Below are 6704 nucleotides of genomic sequence, written 5' to 3'. Positions count from 1 at the left end.
TCACTTTCAAGCATCAGTCAAGATTGTGCCATGCCCAGCCACCGAATAATATGCCCTAGGCTTTCAAATATCACAAAATTTCTCAACAATATTTTATCTTTGAGAACACATACATTCCTAACTGGCACCTTATAATGTCATTTCAACAATGACTTTTGACTAATGAACTAAGATTTTTATATTTTAAAATGCTTTATTTAGATAAAATTTTCTTACAGTGGAAAGCATAGATCTTAAATGATCTATGATTCAATGAATTTTCACAAATGTATGCACATATATAAACACGATCTCAACCCAAATATAGAACATTTCAACCTCTGCAGTAACTGCTCTGTACACACCACCCGCAGAGGTGACCGATATTCCGATTTCTATCACTATAGACTAGTTTAGATTGTACGCAAACTTATGTAGATAATATAACATGTACTGTTTTGTGTCTAGCTTCTTTTCATGTGCATATGTTTTTGAAAATTGTCCGGTTGCCTTTATCAGTAGTTTGTCCCTCTTTTTTTTTTGTTGTTTTTTTGCGGTACGTGGGCCTCTCACTATTGTGGCCTCTCCCATTGTGGAGCACAGGCTCTGGACGTGCAGGCTTAGCGGCCATGGCTCACGGGCCTAGCCGCTCCGTGGCATGTGGAATCTTCCTGGACTGCAGCACGAACCCATGTCCCCTGCATTGGCAGGCGGACTCTACAGCATCACCAGGGAAGCCCTGTCCCTTTTTTTTTTTATGTTTCTTATTTTTGTACCAAAATATTTACCCACTCTCCTATTGATAGATATTTGGGCTGTTTCCAGTTTTTGACTACTATTAATAAAGCTGTTAGAAACATTTTGCACAGGTCTTTGTGTGGATATGTTTTCATTTTTCCTGAGTAAATACTCAGGAGCAGAAATGCTCAGTTATAGGGTATATATGTTTAATTTTATTTAGAAATTTCCAAGCAGTTTTCCAAAGTAGTTATACTATTTTATAATTCCACCAACAATGTTATGGGAATTCCAGTGGCTCCATATCCTAATTAACATTTGAGGTTGTCAGTCCTAATTTTAGCTGTTGTAGTGAGTGTGAAACAATATTATCACTGTGGCTTTAATTTGCAATTTCCTGATGACTAAAGATGCTGAATACTTTTTAATAGGCTTTTTATTTCCTTTGTGGTGTAGTCCTTTCCCCATTAAAAATTTGGGCTATCTTTTGATTAATTTTTACCTTTTTTTTTTTTTTTTTTTACTGTATTTGGATACTTGCTGGGGTGTGTTTGTGTATGCATCTTGACTTGTCATTTTTTAACATATCTTTAGAAGCATAGACTTTTACAATTTTGATATAATCTCAATTTATTATCATTTTGTTTCTTTTATGGTTAGTGCTTTTTGTGTCCTAAGAGTTATTGCTTCCCCCAAGACTGTGAACATATTCTCCCATGCTTTATAGATTTATAGTTTCAGCTTTTATCTTTAGATCTATAATATGTCTTGAATTAAGTTTTACTATGGATTGTAGTAACTTGTATTTTGGTCATTTGTTTCATCAACATTTACTGAAATGACTCTCCTTTCTCCATTGACCATATATGTATTGGTCTATTTCTGGAATCCCTAATCTATCCTATTGATCTGTTTTCCTTTCCTTAGGCCAATGTCACACTATCTTGATTACTGTAAGTTTATAGTAAGTTTTGAAATCAGGCTGTGTAGGTCCTCCAACTTTGCTTTTTAAAAAGTCTTTCTTTTCTTTCTATGTACCTCAAGCCCTTTGGGATATCTTACACATTTTAAATGTATTTTGTAAATTTATATAACAAAACCTACTGGGATTTTTATCAGGATTGTGTTGACTCTATAGATGATTTGGGGAGAATTGACATTGTTTCAATGTTGATTGCTTCAATCCGTGAACATGGTATATCTCTCCATTTATTTAGGTCTTTGTCAGTCTCTTTTAAAAGGTTTTGTAATTTCAGTGTGCAAATATTTTGCAGTTTTTCTTATTGCAGATGACATTGTTTTAAAATTCCATTTTTCAATTATTTGTCATTGGTATACACAAGTACAGTTTTTTTCTAATTAACTTCTTGTTCTACAACCTTGTTAAATTTGCCTATTAATTTTAGTAGTTTTTCTATAGTTTGCTTTGCATTTTATATATAACATATGATCAATTTATATAATTTTTATTTTTGTGAATAAAAACAGTTTAATACTTCCTTTTCAATTGTTATACTTTTAATTTCTTTTTCACACTGACTAGGATTCTTGAACTTGGGGGCCATACGGTAATATTCACTATGTCACCAATAAATATAATGTTAGCTATAGGTTTTCATAGATGGCCTTTATCAGAAAAGGATTTCCACTTCCATTTTTAGTTTGTGAGTTTTTATCTTGACTTGGCCTTGAATTTTGTCAGTTGCCCTTTCTTTATTATTTCAATTTGATCAAATTTATTGATTTTTTAAAATACTAACCCTACTTAGTTATGATATATCCTCTGTTTTATATATTTCTGGATTAATTTACTTATATTTTGTTTATAAGTTTTGTATCTACACTCATGGGGAGTATAATATTTTTTTCTCTATAATGTCTTTTTGTGACATTTTGGGTTAGGCTGGTCTCAAAATAATTTGTTGACTGTTCTATACTTTCTTTTTTTTTGTTTTGTTTTATTTACTTTATTTCTCTTATTAGTCATCCATTTTATACACATCAGTGTATACATGTCAATCCCAATCTCCCAATTCATCACACCACAACCCCCACACCTTGCCGCTTTACCCCCTTGGTGTCCATACGTTTTATCTCTACTTCTGTGTCTCAGTTTCTGCTCTGCAAACTGGTTCATCTGTACCATTGTCTAGATTCCACATATATGTGTTAATATACAATATTTGTTTTTCTCTTTCTGGCTTGATTCACTCTGTATGACAGTCTCTGGATGCATCCACATCTCTACAAATGACCCAATTCCGTTCCTTTATATGGCTGAGTAATATTCCATTATATATATGTAACACATCTCCTTTATCCATTCCTGTTGATGGACATTTAGGTTGTTTCCATGACCTGGCTATTGTAAATAGTGCTGCAATGAATATTGGGGTGCATGTGTCTTTTTGAATTATAGGTTTCTCAGGGTATAGGCCCAGTAGTGGGATTGCTGGATCATATGGTAATTCTATTTTTAGTTCTTTAAGGGACCTCCATACTGTTCCATAGTTGCTGTATCAATTTACATACCCACCAACAGTGCAAGAGGGTTCCCTTTTCTCCACACCCTCTCCAGCATTTGTTGTTTGTAGATTTTCTGATGATGCCCATTCTAACTGGTGTGAGGTGATACCTCATTGTAGTTTTGATTTGCATTTCTCTAATAATTACTGACGTTGAACACCTTTTCATGTGCTTCTTGCCCATCTGTATGTCTTCTTTGGAGAAATGTCTGTTTAGGTCTTCTGCCCAGTTTTGGATGGGTTGTTTGTTTTTTCAATATTGAGCTGCAGGAGCTGTTTATATATTTTGGAGATTAATCCTTTGTCCGATGATTCATTTGCAAATTTTTTCTCCCATTCTGAGGGTTTTTTGTCTTGTTTATGGTTTCCTTTGCAAAAGCTTTTAAGTTTCATTAGGTCCCATTTGTTTATTTTTGTTTTTATTTCCATTACTCTCGGAGGTGGATCAAAAAAGATCTTGCTGTGGTTTATGTCAAAGAGTGTTCTTCCTATGTTTTCCTGTAAGAGTTTTATAGTGTCCAGTCTTACATTTAGGTCCCGAATCCATTTTTAGTTTTTTTTTGTTTATGGTGTTAGGGAGTGTTCTAATTTCATTCTTCTACATGTAGCTGTCCAGTTTTCCCAGCACCACTTATTGAAGAGGCTGTCTTTTCTCCATTGTATATCCTTGCCTCCTTTGTCATAGATTAGTTGACCATAGGTGTGTGAGTTTATCTCTGGGCTTTCTATCCTGTTCCATTGATGTATATTTCTGTTTTTGTGCCAGTACCATATTGTCTTGATTACAGTAGCTTTGGAGTATAGTCTGAAGTCATGGAGTCTGATTCCTCCAGCTCTGTTTTTTTCCCTCAAGATTGCTTTGGCTATTTGGGGTCTTTCATGTCTCCATACATATTTTAAGATTTTTTTGTTCTAGTTCTGTAGAAAATGCCATCTGATCCTGGACTTTTATCTGTTGGAAGATTTTTAATCACAGTTTCAATTTCATTACTTGTGATTGGTCTGTTCATACTTTCTATTCTTTCTAAAAAACAAATTTAATGAGATTCTTCTCTTCCTTAAATGTTTGATAGGCTTTATTAATGAAACCATTTTGGCCTTTAGTTTTCTTTGTGAGATATTTAATTATGAATTTAATTTAACATATTTGGGGCTATCCATATTTCCTGTTCATTCTTTATCAGCTTTTTAAGTTGTAACTTTGAAGCAAATTGTTCTTTTCGTCTATTTTGTCAAACTTCTGGCATAAAGCTGTTCTATAATATTTGCTTATTTTCCTTTTAATGTCTGTAGGATCTCTAGTCATGGTGCTTCTTTCATTCTAATATTGATAATTAATGTTTTGCCTCTTTTCCTCATTTGTTGTAGGAATTTATCAATTTTTTTTTTTTCGGTACGCGGGCCTCTCACTGTTGTGGCCTCTCCCGTTGCGGACCACAGGCTCCGGATGCACAGGTTCAGCTGCCATGGCTCATGGGGCCAGCCGCTCCACAGCACGTGGGATCTTCCTGTACTGGGGCATGAAACCGTGTCCCCTGCATCGGCAGGCGGACTCTCAACCACTGCACCACCAGGGAAGCCCTATCAATTTTTTTTATCAATAAAATTTATCAATTTTATTTAACAATCTCTTCAGAGAATCAACTTTTGACCATTAATTTTCTTTATTGTCTGTTTTTTATTTTTTCACTTTCTGCCCATATCTAAATTGTTTAAAATTTCTATTCACTTAGGGTTTAATTTGCTTGTTTTTTTTTCTAGCTTCTTAAAGTAGAAGCTTACATCACTAATCTTCAGCTTTCCTCCTTTCAAATATAAGCATTTAGGTATAAATTTACCTCTATAATACCACTTTAGTTGCATCTCATAATTTTTATATATTGTGCATTTATCATTAAGTTAAAAATGTTTTCTAATATTCCTAGTGATTTCTTCTTTAACCTGTTAATTACAAGAAGTTGCTTAATTTATTTGGAGATTTTAGAGATATTTTAATTGATTTAAATTTAATTCTCTTATGGTCAGAGAACATATTCTGTATTATTTCAATATATTAAAACTCACTGTGAATTTTGATACACTGTATGGTGTATTATGGTGACCATTATATGTGTAATTGAAAAGAATGATTTCTATAGGTGCTGGGTATAATTTTTCACACATTAATTTGGTTGAAAGTGTTGTTCAAGTGTTCTATATACTTACTAGCCTTTTCCTATCCTATTCTATATCTTTGAAGCTAGCCTTTTTAGATGTACTTTTTATCAGGCAGGGGTTATAAGAAAATGAAATATGATTATAATAGATTTATATTTCTGTTTAATTTTAGTCAGACTTTGATAAAACTTTATTGCAGTTTACTTGTAAGACAAGCCCTCTATTTTTATGGAGGGCAGATAACTCATGGGATGCAGTGCACTGTAATTCAAGGGACGTTGGCTTGAAAATCATAAGTCCAGGTTAATATCCCAGCTGTGCTACAAAATCCATTCTAGTGCTATTATTCCTTAAATTGGTGGCTTTTCATTTCCAGTGAATTTTTCATTTAGGAGAGGTATGAGTCAGAGAATCTTACCAGTACCTTTGTTTCCCCTACATTTTCCTTTTGCCTGAAGTTTCCTTTTAGAGCAATATTCATTAGTTCCAATAATATTTGTTGATCTTCGACCATTTCCAGGCACTCTTATCATTGCTTGGATAGATATATCCATGAAACAGGTCCAATTTCTGCATTTCTGGAGATTTTATTCTCATGGGGAGAAACAGTAAATGAGTAGATTACATAGTACGTTAGAAAGTGATAAATGCTATGGGAAACATAGAGGAAGGTAACGGAGTTGGGGTTCTGGGTGTGAGACTACCAATGACAAACTGTCATATGGGCACAGACTTGAAGGTAATAAGATAATTAGCCAATTGATTATCTGGAGAAAGAGCCTTTCAGGAAGAGAAGACAATCATTGCAAAGATCTCAAGGCAAGAGAATGCCTTATGACTGTGGAGAATAATAAGGAGGCGATTTTGGTAGATTAGGGTGAACAAGCAAGAGAGTAGTAAGAGATGAGATCTGGGAGGGGCCAGGTCACAGAGGCCTGTGTGAGCCATTTTAAGGACTTCTTTTTTTATTCCAAGTGAAATGGCTTTTATGGAGAGAAGTGTCACAATTTTACTTCTATTTTAAAAGGATCATTGCAGATGTGTTGATAATAGACTATAGGAGCACAAGAGTTAAAGAGAAAGATATGTTGGAAGCTATTGCAGTAATGCAGCTGAGCACTAAATTTTGTTCAGACTAGGATGAGTGAATGAAGAAATGGAAATTGTCAGATTCTGAATATATATATATATATATATATATATATATATATATTTATTTATTTATTTATTTATTTTAAAGCATCAATTTTATTTATTTATTTTTGGTTGTGTTGGGTCTTCTTTGCTGCATGCAGGCTTTCTCTA

Source organism: Lipotes vexillifer, unplaced genomic scaffold, assembly GCF_000442215.2.
Source record: "Lipotes vexillifer unplaced genomic scaffold, Lipotes_vexillifer_v1.1 scaffold190, whole genome shotgun sequence".
Classification (NCBI taxonomy): Eukaryota; Metazoa; Chordata; class Mammalia; order Artiodactyla; family Lipotidae; genus Lipotes; species Lipotes vexillifer.
The sequence above is the reverse complement of the archived record's forward strand: the minus strand, read 5'-3'. Positions refer to the sequence as shown.